Consider the following 15,545-nt stretch of genomic DNA (forward strand, 5'->3'; position numbering starts at 1 on the left):
CCCCCCCACCCTGTGCGCCTTACCCCAACTTTTCCATTTAGATTGTTAACACAAATAAATGCAAAAGGTGATAGGTGTGATCCAAGATTCTGACCTCACATTACTACACATCCAATTACTATCCAAATCCTGCCACATTCACCTTCTCAATATCTCCAAAATACGCCCCTTACTAAACAATAAAAGCACAAAGCTACTCATTCAATCACTTGTTTTCGCTTGCCTTGACTATTGCAACTCCCTCCTCATTGGCATACCTCTACAGAGTATATCCCCCTTCAGTCTATCATGAATGCTGCTGCTAGACTCATCCACCTAAGCACCCACTCAGTGTCTGCAACCCCGCTCTGCCAATCCCTCCACTAGCTTTCAATCACACAGAGGATAACATTCAAATTATCAACAACCACTTATAAAGCCATCCACAACTCTGGCTACAGCTATATCGCCAACCTTGTCTCAAAGTATCACCCGAACTGTGCTCTCCATTCCCCCCAAGACCTCCTGCTCTCTAGCTCCCATGTCAACTCCTCCCATGCTCACCTCCAGGTCCGACTGTTTCCTACTCTCTCTGCCTTCAGGCGATCCCTAAAGACTCACCTCTGTAGCGAAGCCTATCCCACCTCAACCTAACCACTGAACTATCACTTAACTAAACAATTGATTCCCACACAGCTACCACCTTTTGTATCATTTGCCCCTCCCTTATAGTTTGTAAGCTCTCATGGGCAGGACCATCATCTTATTTTGATTTGTATTGTAACTGTAATGTCTTCCTTATATTTTAAAGCATGCACTAACTGTTAACGTTATATAAATCCTGTATAATGATAATAATAATAAAAAAAAATGTTTTAATCACATTTCTTTAACTTTGCAGGGAAACATTTAACATCCAATAAGTCACCGCTTATTAACTCCACTTACCTCACCTGTTCTTCCTTTTACATGATTATTTTGAAAATTAATTCTTTATATCAGGCTGAAACTTAGGGGGAAACAAACTCCATATTACTTCCTAAATTCTTCTTTTATAATAACTAGAAGATATTTTATATCTTATATATAGTATCTTATAGCACTACAGCTTCATTTTGCCGATGTGTTACATACATTTGCAAGTGAAAAACATTTACAAGGAAACAATGAATGAGGAAGAAACTTGGAAGCAATCCCATTATATAGATTTGTTTGCATATAATTGCTTTATTTTTTAATTCTTAATGAGTCACATAAATCATTGTGAATCTGTTGCCATGGTCAGCATTTAGTAATCCCTTTTAGAATTGCTTATAAACATTGTTCCATAAAGTGTAGCATTTGAAAATAATGCAAAAAATTATCCTCAAATTTCAAGCTTGCATTTTAGAGGATGCAAGTAGTGATATAAAATATAGGGTATAAAAATAGACTATACTAATTGTAAAAACACACTTAGAATAACGTTTTTAAAAGGATTATAAAAAAGTAACACAAAATCATTTCTACTTCATTTTATTTGTACTTTTTAGTAGATGCAGTGAAAGGGGTATGTTAAAATGAAAACAAAAAGATTGATATACTTTATCTAGAAGCATTAATTTCTTTTTGCCAGAATATGGAAACATGGACACATTTTTTAAGTGGCAACTGTAATGGAAAATATGTTTAGGGGTATACACTGAGTGGCCAGATTATTATGACCACCCCATCAGTACTTCGTTGGGCCACGAAATGACTTCGTTGGACCGCCTCTTGACTCCACAAGATGTTGAAAGGTGATGCGAGTAATCTGACACTGCACTGTTGCCCTTCTGTTGTCTTGTACCAGTCTTGCCACTCTCCGTTCTGCCATAACATTGACTAGTCGCTGACGGTCAGAATTTGCACGTTCAGACCCAGATTTTCATCTGACAGTCCAATCTTTAAACACTTTAACAACAGCTGCTCTTGAACATTTAACAAATTCTGCTGTTTTGCTGATACTCGCTCCATGGCTCTGAGCGCCAACAATCATCCCACGTTCAAAGGCTGTTAAATCGCGTTGTTTACCCATATCTTCAGAAAAAAATTACTTCTACAGTTGTGGTAAACAACCTGCTTCCCTATTTATAATGGCCTGGGCCTTTAGCAACTTCAGCGTGAAATTATAGCTAATTTGCCTACAAACGTCAGGTGGTCATAATAATCTGGCCACTCAGTGTATATCTAAAGCAGTGAATGTGATGTTTTGCAGATGTATCTTACTGATGCATGTGTTTTAAATTACAGCAAATGATTCACCTGCAATGTTTGGTGAATGTCACACCACCATATCTACCGCTCCCTTGCATCCAAACTAGTTAATCTTAGATTCTGTATCTAATTGACCTTTAGAGTGGGAGCTGTCTTTTGTATAAAACAGAGGACAGAGGATTCTGTCTTTTGTATAAAACAGTATTTGTGATCCCTGCACTGTAATTCAATCAAATGTAAAAAAATAATAAAAACCAATTTTCCCCTCATCTTATTCAGAGATATATATATATTGTAATATTCAGCGCAGTTCTGATCAATAGCCAGTCAAGAGAAAGAGAAAATAGAGAGAAAAATAAAGACTTTTATTTCACTAAGACACTCAAATAGAAACAGCTTGTCTTCAGCAGGAGGAAGGTTGGAGGAAGTAGCAGTAAAGAGTTGGAAGTAGATCTGCATATGTAACCGGTGAGTAGGATCTTCCTACAGCTAGATTGGATTTGGGGTAGGAGTATAAGCAATACAATTGGTTACTTGATACGTAATTTGTTTGTCTGTAGTTGCAATGGTTTGAGAAATGGCTACTAATAGGATGAAGTGAACCCGCATGTGAATTTGGGAGATTGGAACAGGATCTCTCTCTAGACACAGTTCTATGAATCAGCAATGCAGAGACAATAATGCATTTAAGGTGATGCTAAATATCACCTTTATTATATTTGTTGTCTTTGTTGTTGTGTGATAAACTGTCATGCTGCCAGATGAGTGTTCCAGTGAGATACTAGTAGAAATTGCATGCAAATTTTTTAAGACCATTGCCCCTCCAGAAATACCCTCCTATGCATTGCAAAAACAGGCTTTTTGGTTCCGTTTGATGGAGTGGAAAAGTGTTCTTTAATTGGACACATTACTGTTATTGTCATAACAGAGAGCTGCTAACTTCAACACAGCCAAAAGCTGTGGATCTGATTGGTTGCTGTGATAAACAACTTAATTTACATTAAGGTTTTTGGCTTTAGTTGTGAAAGTCAAGGGTGTTCAAAACATTGAGTGGCTACATTCCAGGATTATCAGATTACTGACAAAAGTGTACTTTCTATAGGCATCCCAAAGCTTAATTCATATCTTTTATTCTAATACTTTATTTTTCAATCAAGTGTACCTTTACAGATACATATTAGATTATTAATATATTAGAATCCTTTATAACTTGTCTATCAAAAGCTTTGATACATTATGGAAAAACTATTTTAATACAAGTAGTGTACATTGTGGTAGCTAAACTCTAAGCAGTTACAATAGACACAGTTTTGCATCATCAAATATCTGGAAAAAATAAGTCAAGGCAACTGGACTTGCTGTATTTTTCTTGAAGATGTTGCCTTGACTTATTTTTTCCCGATATAGCATAACCTGGATGAATGAGAACCTTCACAGACATTTTGCATCATTAAATTCATTTTTTTAAATGCATGGAGTGTAAGTACCTGAATTTAACCTGATATCAGCCTCTTATGGTCCCAATAGAGCAGGGCTGAAGTATGAGAGGAATAAGCGGTACAAGGGGTTGATCAGCTCTATTACTAACAAGAAACATATTGATAGGAAGAGAAAGCAAAGTGATCAGAGGGATGAATTAATTGCTGTGCTTCTTCTCATTTCACTGTCAAACCACTGGCCTGGGTGGGTCCAGAGCAGGCTGGACTTTGTGGAAGTGGGTTAAATAATGTTAGCCATTAGACTAAGGACATCCTGTGGCAGGACAAAAAATATGAGGGGTAAACCCCTTGACTGAAAGTGAACATTGCAACAAAAGTTGTTTTTCCTGATTTATCTTTGTAAAGGGCTAATTAGACCACGTGGACTGCCCTTTAAAATGTATATTCCAATCCTGTAAATACAGTACTTAACGTGTAGATACTGCCAAATCATATTGATTCTGTACCTTGTACAATTTCCACTTTAATTAGATAATATGATTACTGCACAATGCAATCCTGTACTGACCTATACTAACTATAACTAACTATAACTATAATAATTAAAAATATTGCTTTTATAAGTGTTAAAGAAATAGTTTTTACTTTTTTTTGTGTTTTTCACTCCTATCACATATGCTAAAACTACATCTTAATCTTTCTTCCACATTATCTTCTTTATGAGCATTGCAGGTACATTTATAAGGACATGCTGGGATGTTTGGGGAATTAGCCGGACCGCAATATGTCTGTGAAGATTCTCATTCATCCAGGTCATGTATATCTGTAAAAAATAAATCAAGGCAACTGGACTTGCTGTATTTTTCTTGAAGACGTTTCACTGGTCACCCAATCAGCTTTCTCAATTCAGAATGAGAATTCAGAAAGCTGGTTGAATGCAGTCTTCAAGAAAAATACAGCATGTCCAGTTGCCCTGATCTATTTATTTTAATTCTTCATTTACAAAAAGGCAGGAGAATAGCAATATATACTGGTAAATGAAAGTGTAACATTGGCATAACTCAACATATAAATAATCATAGGCAACTTAACAAGTAATAGTAGTGGCACAGATATTTAGCATTCTTCCATGTGCCTTTCAAGAGCAACCCAGTTAAGAAAACCAGTTTCATGTAAACCATCAAGTGATAGAAAGTGTGACTATTCCTCCTATCTGATTTTTACCAAAATTAAGCAATAAAACGAACGTGGACCGCAGACAAAGTAAGTCCTTAGGATAGGTGGACAGAAAAGAAGAGGTGATTAATGAGGGAGTAGATCTGCTCCAGGGAGACAAAGGAAAAGTAGAGAGCTACAGAATGTTAGAGAGGGAGAGAGGACAGAGGAAAAAAAAAAGAATGCAAAAAGATGAAAGAGAAAAAATGGGCTTCGTCCAGGGGAGGAAGCCACCAACATAATCAGGCATCTGAATACACGTGACCCCTGAACCATCCAAGTGAGTAGATTGTGACCTGGCTAAAGACTGGAAAGAAGAAGATTCAGTGAAATCTATCCAGAGGAGCCAGGTGATCCTGAATTCCCAGAAAGCAGATTCTGAAATATGGAGCCTGAGTCCCGGTGGAAAGGCCGGGTTACCCAATACAGGTGTAAGAGGTGACGGTACAGACGAAAATACAGCTCAAGCGAATGAGCGGGGCAATAGTCTTCATGGTTGCTCTGGTCGTAGGGTTAGCCCAATTAGAGAGTGGCAAGGAGGGATAAAGCTAGAGTAGTCCCTGTAAAGAGTATTCACAGAAAGTTTGCTCTAAACGGCTACACGTTTATAACCTGGGCCAGATGTGCAGGATTGTGGTAAAGGACAGGTCTGGGAATCCAATGCCTCCCGCTTGTTTCCATAGAAGGGAACTAAAGATGGACCGGGTCCATTTCAGAAAGGAAGTTGGTATATCCACTGGAAGGGTTTAAATAAGGTATAGTTGTCTAGGTACAATGTTCATTTTGAAGATACTATTACGGCCAAACCACTTGAAGGCCGATCGGTCCCATTCTTTTAAATCGTTCGAAATGGACTTCAGGAGGGGCGGGAAATTGAGACTAAATACCCTATACATGTCAGCAGGAATGGAAGTGCCCAGGTATCAAATATGAGAGTCAGTCCATTGGAATGGAAATTGCGGTTTAAGAGCCTGGAGACGACCATTAGGCAAGGAGATGTTTAGAGCTGCCGAAAATTAATTTTGAAATTAGAAAGTTTGCCATAACGTAATCGTAATATAAAAGAGCAAATCATCAGCATAGGCTGCTATTTTGTGGCATCCAGTAGGTGTCTGTACTCCCGTTACATCTGGAGAGTTCTGAATCATACACATAAATGGCTCAAGGGTCAGAATGAATAGTAAGGGAGATAAAGGACACCCTCAGTGCCTGCCATTTCCTATGGGAAAGGATTTCCGAGACAACATCATTGATCCTGACTCTGGCAGTAGGGGTAGGGTACAGGGCACCAATCCAACTTTGCATCATCTCTCCTAATCCAACATGTTGTAATGTCTCACGAAGGAGCATCCAGTCAACCCTGTCAAAGGCTTTCTGAGCATCTGTAGATAAAAGGAGGGACTGGACACCACTCGAGCAAACAAACTGGATCACTTGCAAGGTCCTGACTGTGTTGTCCCTTGCCTCCCTGGATGGGACAAAACCCCCTTGTTCGAGACTCACTAAATCCGGCAAATGTTGCAAATGTCTGCAACCTATTGGCCAATATTTTGGTAAACATTTTCAGATTTACATTCAATAGGGATACGAGACAGTAACTTTTACAATTTTGGGGGTCTTTGCCCTCTTTGGGAACCACCAAGATCATTGCCCTAAGGGAGTCAATGGGCAACCCATTGCCTTCCCGGGGATAATTAAATGCCTGAACAAAACGGCTGTCTAGGCGTTCCCTAAGGTTGGAGTAGTAGGGCATGGTGTAACCCTCTGGGCCAGGTACCTTGCCAGGTTTCATGGATTTCACGACCTCTACAAATTCATCCTCTGAGATGGGTCGTTCAAGATCCTCCCGTAATGCCGGGAGGAATGGTCGGGAGACCAGAGGAGGACAGATTTTGTCGGATTGCAGAAGTTCGTATGATCAGGGTAGCCCCCATGATGGGCCCGGGAAGGTTGTATAGAGAGGTATAGTAATCCCTAAATCGTTGGGCGATTTCGGGAGCTGTGGAGAGGAATGACCCAATCGGGAGAGAATCTGTGAGCCATTCGATCTAGTACTAGTTTGTCACAGGGCATTTGCTAGCATTTTACTGGGCCTGTTCCCATATTCATAGAATGATCGCCTACATTTCATCATCTGAGCTTTATCTCTATCCATAAAAAGGGAGTTTAAGTCCATCCTTAGTGTAATCAGTTTGGCCCATGAGTCCCCATCCAAATGTACCTTATTGCGGAGTTCAAGAGGTTTAATCTGTCCCGTAAGGGTTTGTACTCTAGAGAAGCGAGCCCTTTTCCAGAAAGCTCCATGCCTAATGAGAATCCCTCTAATGTAACACTTGTGATATTCCCACAGAGTTTGGGGATTTTGGCCTGGGGTAGCATTGATGGAAATAAATTGGTCTAATTGATAAATTGAATGCAGGTGTACCAGGAGGTAGCCTACTCCTCCTCACAAGGTGCAGGGATGCACTGGAGGCCCAGCAACCACAGATGCATGTTGGAATCCCCAATGCATCACTACATCCAAGATAGTCAAACCAGAAAAAAATGTATCAACTGCATTAATATGCTCCTACTAGGGGACTCATATAAATAGAGTTAGGACCACCCTTTACAGAGGTGCCTTGACGGTGGCAGTGTGGCTACTACATATTTTTGGCCAAAGGTTTGTGCAAATAAAACCTCTGCTTTTAACGTATACTGTTAGACAGGGTATTTTGTTTTGTTGCTGGCCAGCTGGCAGGTGTGCTGGGGATTCTTTTTGTTTTGCATTGTTGTAAGCCTTCCTATGTGCACCCTGCTACAAAGGCTGGTTATAAATGTATGCGGTTACCATCTTTTTCTTATATTTCAACCTGACATTTAGGCACATCCCCAATCTTCTTGCGTTTAGCGATGAGGAATTCAGCAAAGCTCAGTCTGCTAAACTTTCTTTCAATACAGTGAGAAATACACAAACCCCAAGCCTCAACTCCAATGAAGTCTATAAGAGGTGAATCGTGTGATCTATTTTTCCCGCTTTTAAAGCCAATCTGTAAGCCTTGGTTTAAAAAAGGGCAAAGGGTGGCTTGGAACTGCGATGGGAGACATATACCAATGTGCTAATGCACAAAAAAAGTTTAAAAAAAATACTTTTCACTAGGGATGCACCGATACAGATACTAGTATCGATATTGGTGCCGATTCCGAGTATTTGGGCAAGTACTCGCCCAAATGCTCAGATGCCTAGCACGAGTACTTCCGGTATCAGGACGCTGCCCGGTTTCGCGATTGACCGGGAAGCGGCTCCATGCTCTCTCGTCACTTGTGATGAGCGAGCATGGAGCCAACTTCCCGGCCAATCAGGAAGCCGGCAGCGTGTATTGACGCCCTGCCTGGCTTCCTGATTGGTTGGGAAGCTGGCCAATCAGGAAGCTGGCCTCGTGAGGTAAGGTTACTTTACCTTAGTATGTGCAGCCTGTTACCCCCGGGGCCTCTCCAGCGAGAATGCGGCCTTCGTCCGGTACCCAGCCGGAGCCGTCCAATGACGCAACGCCCTGCTTTCCGATTGGCCAGAAAGCTGGCTTCATGCTCCCTCGTCATCTCATGACAAGAGAGCATGGAGCCGGCCTCCCGGCCAATCAGAAGGCAGGGCGTCGCGTCATTACACGGCGCCTGGCTTCCTGATTGGCCGGTCAGAGGGCTCCGGCTGGCTGCCGTACGAAGGCCGCGTTCTCGCTGGAGAGGCCCCGGGGGTGACAGGCTGCATATACTAAGGTAAGAGGAGAGTTTCTTGTTAATCAGGAAGCCAGGTGGCGAGTCATTACACGCCACCTGGCTTCCTGAATGGGACTTCCATTACTCGGTAATTGGTATCGGCGAGTACCGAAAAAAAATTATCGGTACTCGGTACCAAAATACCGGTATCAGTGCATACCTACTATTCACCAAGGAGTGGGTCTTTATGCGGCTTAAAAGGCAACATAAAGCAGAAGTATGATGTACTCCTGCAAAAGCAACATTTAAAAAAAAAAACTAATGCTGCTAAATGGCATATACCTTGGCCTGCTTCTGTTTGTAAAAATACCACAGGGTCCATCTCAAAATCAATTCCAGATCCCTATCCAGGTATGAAGCCCAGCTGGCCAGAAAATGGTGGAGGGGGAAGTGACAAAGCACCCTCCCTTCTGAACCATACCAGGCCACATACTGTCAATATTGGCAAGGTACCTTGCGGGGGGGGGGGGCACAAAGCTTCCCCCCACAAGACACCTTGTCCCCATGTTGATGGAGACATTTGACTTGCTTCATATTTCAAGCTGACAACTTAACATTTGAACATATCCCCAGTCTTTTTGTGTTTAGTGATGAGCAAACCAAGCAAAGTTTGGTCCACTGAACTTCTACTGAAGCCAGCGGGAATTCCACAAACCCCAATGAAGTCTATGGAGGCAAATCTTGTGATTTATTTCTGACCATCTAGATAAGGGGGAGGTGAACATGCCCCCTCCTAAACCATACCAGGCCACATGCCCTCAACATTGGGAGGGTACCTTGCAGAGGGAGGTGTGCAAAGCCTCCCCCTTCACAAGGAGTCTTGTCACCATGTTAATGGAAACAAGAGCCTCACCCCCACATACCTGGCCCACTGGTTGTGGGGGGCTGCAGGGGGAACATATTGGAATCTGAAAGCACCCTTATCCTCTAGATGTCTGGCCCTTCCCCTTGCTTAAATGAGTAAGGGTTCATGATACCCCTTGTTACTCATGCACATAAAATGTAAATACCAAATAAAAACACCCACACTGTGGTCCCTTATTAAAAAAATAAAAATAAACAATGTCCCCCGAAGTAAATCCAACATCAATCACTTCATCCAGAAATATAAATGCAATGTTAATTATAATGATTAATGACATTCTTCAATGACAATGCTGCCCCATTGGAATTCCGATCGCAAATGACAGTTCCCAGTCAGCTGCTGCTGCTTGGTGATGCCATTGACGAAATGTGGCCATGACAATATTTGATGTTACCTGGGATTAAACAAGCCAGGGGGAAGCTGACATTTGGTGTGGTAGTGATATTGATTCTAAATGGTGATGCAACCAGAGCTATGAGTTTGCGGGCAAACTAGTCAAATTTGGCCATTTTATTCAAACATTTTTCTAAAAAATGAAGTGTATCCCATGTTCTGCTTACGGTAGAAATCTTCACTCCACTGATGCCCGATACTGGGATGATCTTCCAGTGCTGGGGTTAAGATCAGCATCTGCAACTGTGATGCATCAGCACTAACCGTCCTCCCCTTCCTTCTCTCTCACCCATTCACAGAACTCATAGTAACCTTTCCCAGAATACAGATCTATCTGTGATTGGAGGAGGCAGATCCTGTAATTCATCCTCCCCTCCTTCAAATCCCGACCATTTTACATTCTGAAAAAAAAAAAAGTTCTGTGAATGGACAAGAAAGATGGAAAAGCAGTGCTAATGCTTCATAGTTGCAGCCACTGATTACAACCCCTGCAACACTGGAAGATTACCACTGTGGATATTATCTGGTGTCAGTAGAAGGAAGATTTCTACAATAAACAACAGCCAACAGGACATGGGATACATTTCATTAGAGGTAATTATGTCTCTAGTGCTCTATCCTCAACATTTTTAACTAAACTTCAGCTTTTGTTCCTGAATTTACTCGTGCAAAAAGCCACCTTTCAGCAGAGAGTTATCAATGGGACTTTCAGCCAACATACCACAGGACAATTTTTTATGAATGAGATGAGCCATGGCGTGCAGAATGCATAACGGAGAGCTGATAATGATATTATGTTATTAAAGAGTGTTATATTTGAAATTTTATCTCTACTACCCTATTTACATGATTCATCAACTATGAATCTGTTTGTGTTTTATCTTCCAGGATTTATACATGCAAAATGTTAGTTTTTTATTGGTGCATTGTTATTAAAATGTTATTGCAATGTGTTATACAGATGACAGTTGGCTAAAAATCTATTTAATTCTTTACATAATCAAATACTTAACCATAGATATTTTTAACATTTGTAAGACTGGGTGGCTATGGCTATAACAGCCTTTTTTAGCTTGGAAAGCATACTAATGTTTATTATTTTGCATTTGCGGCAGAAGACTAATGTATTAAATAAAACATGAGTCTACACAGTTAGCTTGTCATGTAACTGACCACTTACTAACTAATAACTTTGTTCACCAACTTGCTAACTAGATGGTTCCAAGTTCCTTCAAAGTGAAAAGTACTGTTAGTAAAGGTGGCTTGCTAATACAAATATTTATCCAGCCATCTCTGGAGGCATGCTACTGCAGCATCTTAACCTAATAAAAATACAGAATGTTCACATCCTGCATTCACTTTTATACTGTCACTCCCTGTAACTCAGCCTAATGGTTTACAGGTGACTTTTGTATAGTAGGACAGAGTAAACAAATGTTAGCCAGCAGATTACAGTAACAAATTGCTATATGCTATGTAATTTACCATATATTAAAAATTACATTACATTACAACATGTAGGAAGTTCATCACTTATGTATTGTTTGAAATAACATGTAAATAATTGAATTTTTAATTTTTCCAGCTTAATCTCAGTTGGTACAGCTATATAAGAACTTACTTTCAAATTCATAAGAACATGCAGAGATTATGATTTCCACGTCCAGGGCTAAATATAAGAAATCCATTTCACGACATCTCCTTAACTCTGCCCGGGCCTGTATCACCCTCCTCTGGCACAAAACACAGGCCTCCTCTATCCACCTGTGGTACTCTAAAATCAACGAGGTCTACTATAAGGAGGATCTGACCTCTACAATGCGCAATACGGAGGATTTGTTCCACGATACCTGGCGACCCTGGCTCTTTTTCAGGGAATCAGACGACTATCTTGGCACAATACTTCCTGGAACTTCCTCTTGCTTGGTTGAAGTACTCTTCCCGCTCCCTGCATTGCTGGATGGTAGAGTCCTTTTGGTCTACCAGGTAGGTTCCTTGGGATAGCTCCCTTGGGTGGTCCAGGGGTGCTGGGATCCTTTCTCCTCTGGCTTGATATCCCTTACTTTTCTCATTGTTCCTTAACCTGTATTCTATTTTCTCTTCTATATTCTATTTTCTGGTCTCATACTACTTCTCCTTTTACCTGTTTTTTTTAATTTTAGTTTTATGTCTTTCTTTTGTTATTATTCTTTTATTTATTTTCTTTGCTGTACTGCCTCGGACAATTGAAACTATATTGCCTGAGTCATAACCGCCGTTCCAGGGCAGTGACCCTGTTATAGAGTGTGGAATCCACCATGGTGGGAGCTGGTTGCATATATTATCCCTGTATGGGATGCTCCATATTCTCCTTGTTTTAATACATTTGTTTATTTTATGCCTATGGACTTTTGGAGCTTTCTCATATGTATCGATATATGGTTGCTCAATCCGTTTTCACACTTTGTACCAAGTGATGCATGTTCTATGTCTTGCAGTTGTATCAATGGAACATTTGGATTATTAAAAAAAAAAGAACATGCAGAGAGGAATGTCTGTTATCCCCTATGTAAGGCATTGCTGTGCCCTGATGATTGAAGAACCAGATCCTTGGGGTAGAGATCTACTACTGACATTACCTTAAAAGGTTCATCTCTGAAAAGTTGAGAAAATGATGGGTCTTTCCTATCATCATGGTTATTGGGAAGTGTCCTATTTATTTGAAAGAACAAACATGACCTATTAAACTAAAAGCAAAGACTAGAATTGCCAAAGTTAAGGAAATGGAACCACTGAATAAAAGATAAATATTTATTGCACATTTTGTAGATGTGCACTTTACATAACTACCAGCTAAAGTAGGGCAAGTGTATTACGTCAATGATATACTATTGTCAAGTGCACTATACTGTGGCCTTTCACCTGCAGAAATTAATTAAAATGTTTATAAAGCTTTTTCCCTTTCAGTAATGTCAAAGAACATTGCTTTGAGCTGTGCAATGACAAACTCTGCCTTCTCCTTTGTGACTATGAGCAAATTAGAATTTAACAGGTAAAAAGATGAGCTTCAAAATTAAGTCTCATTAAATATTCAGAATTAATTTACTATCCATATTTTTATCAGTGGCAAGATAATATAAAGAACATCACAGAATGTAAATGATGAAACTTTTTAACTTGTTCCTGATGAGGCAGATTGGTCTGCTCCTGGGTTCATTTCATTAATTTTTGTACTGAGCAATCAGATATTATCTATGTAGTAGTAGAAAACTAAACAGATTGTAGAGGGAGTTAGATAATTCCCTGGAATACAACCTTGTTCCTGAAAAACAGCATTTTGTAAATGTATTCTTAAAACCAGGTTTTGAACATGCAGGAGATTGTATCCCAATATTCTCATAAAAATGGCATATAGTAACATTTTGAAGATGGACACGTCCGCAAAGCTAAACCTTTCATGCACTCCTGCATTTCTTTCACAAGTTTAATACTCATGAACTCCAACAGTTTATACATAAATGCAGCCTCTCAAACTCCTGGGTTGGATAACTGAGCCTAAAAAAAATTTGCAACTAGCATTTGTTTACTAATAAAACTGAGTTTATTATCATTTATTTTATACACATGTTTTCAACATGTCAATTTTACTAGATGTTTAGCTGTGGTACTTGCTATTAATGAGAGGGCCAGCAATGCAGGAATATGCAGCAGCAAAATTCAAGTATTGACTCTCTGGATTTCATGACATGTTTGCACATTGGGATGGCACCACGCTAGCAAACCATCCCTCACTGACCATTCCCAAAAGGCAACATACTTTTTATTAGGGGTTTTATCCATTATTGTTAAAGGGTTCAACTTCAATACCAAGCGATACCTCCTAACCCAGGAACTTAAACACTCCACAGCAGACATTGTGTTCCTACTACAGGATAAAATCATTTTAAATTCCTTTTTAGGCTATACCCCTACATACACTTACAAGGGTGTAAAAACAACAAGGAAAAAGGTTGGGAAGCTATACCTTTAAAAGGACCATAACCTTTCAAATTCTCAACATCTACAGTAGATAAACATGGGTATTTTACAGGGCATATGGGCTGCGTCTCTATGTGATTTATGCATAAAATGGAAAGGACATTTCCAATTGTGTCACTTATAGGGCCTATAGCCCTACTGAACTCTTACCTTAAAATATTTAGTAAAAATCTTGCTAACAGACTTCTCTGGATTTTTGTAGCCATAATCAACAAAAGACCGCATGGAATTTCTACCCGTTCATCAGGCAGCAGACAACACTTGCAGAACACTAAACATAAATCAACATACTTCAGTGATGATGAGAAGAAGGTGTTGCCTAGATGCTGCAAAGGTATTTGCTTTCCTTAGCTGACCCTTCTTTTTTGCAACCCTAAACATATGGGTATTGTAAAACCACCATTAATGGCTATTTAAGACTTATTCGCTACACCCTCTGTATCTGTGAAATGCTCTCATGGCACTTCCATCTCTTTTTCCAATTAAAAAAATGAACTAGACAGGGCATTTTTATAAGCATAGAACCTTTCTCTACCACGATTTGCATAGACTGTGGTTGACCACATAAGTTATGCTAATATCCCAGGGGACATATGATTTAACCCCAAGAGGCCTAATAGGTGTACACTCTGAATACCCCAGTCCAGGTACATCAGCAAAATTCTTAGTGCCAGGCTTGCTTCATGGTAGGATACTTGGCTTGTAGTAGATAGAACAAGATTGGCTAGTCACCTTAAAAACTTTTAAAAGGTTTATTTACTTATGGAAGAGAGGGTAGGGAAACAGTAATGCCTTAACTTTAGCTTCTGTAGCTTTCAACGCATGCAGCAACTTCTTTGAGTAAGCCCCATGCTGTCAGAGCACACTGAAAACCAGACAAGCATAAGGTGCTAGTTAAAAATATTTGTTAGGGGGCGTGGCTGGCTGGCTATGTGAGAGGATGCGTCTTCTGAGAGCTCCGTGACCCACCCGCAGTTTTCAAAGCTAAAAATCACCAGACATGGGGAAAGACAAGCCCCAACGATCTTCCCACAAAACCTCTCCACAAAAGGGGAAAAAGAAAAAATCCTCCACCTCGATCCAGGGTTTTTTTGAGCAGAATCCAAGATGGCGCCCTGCAGCTCCACGCGTGGCGCGATCTCTCCGGCGCCACGCGGCCCCTGCTGAGGGGACGGAAGAGCGCCTGCAAGAGTTTTCCCCTCCAGAGCCACTTATGGAGACACAGAGGAGCCCGGACCCACCCGCAGACCACTTGGCCCATATGTCGGCAGAAACAGTGAGTACCTGGGGCGATCGGGCCCAGTCCGGGGTTTGGCCTGGCCTTGAGGCCTTGCGAGAGGGCTCAATGTCCCCGGCTGCTCCACTTCAGACGCCCGGGTCGGGATCCCACAAGGGTGATAGGCCCCAGGAGCCTTCCCCTGCACCTCTCCACATGCAACGCATGGAGCCGGAGTCCTGGCCTCCTCTTTCAGAGCAGGCCCCAGACCTGCACTGTTCCTCCGAGTCACCCAGAGAGGGTGCCCGCGTGCCCCTACTGATGCCCCCTTTCGCATCGCATTGCAGGGCTCCTGTAATACCCCAGGCCGGCCAGTTAGAGGGGTCTGGTTCCCGCAATACAGGGCCACGAGGGGGGGGGGGGGGGGGGTAAT

This window comes from Nanorana parkeri, unplaced genomic scaffold (assembly GCF_000935625.1).
Source record: "Nanorana parkeri isolate BGI_ZX_2015 unplaced genomic scaffold, ASM93562v1 scaffold8, whole genome shotgun sequence".
Taxonomy (NCBI): domain Eukaryota; kingdom Metazoa; phylum Chordata; class Amphibia; order Anura; family Dicroglossidae; genus Nanorana; species Nanorana parkeri.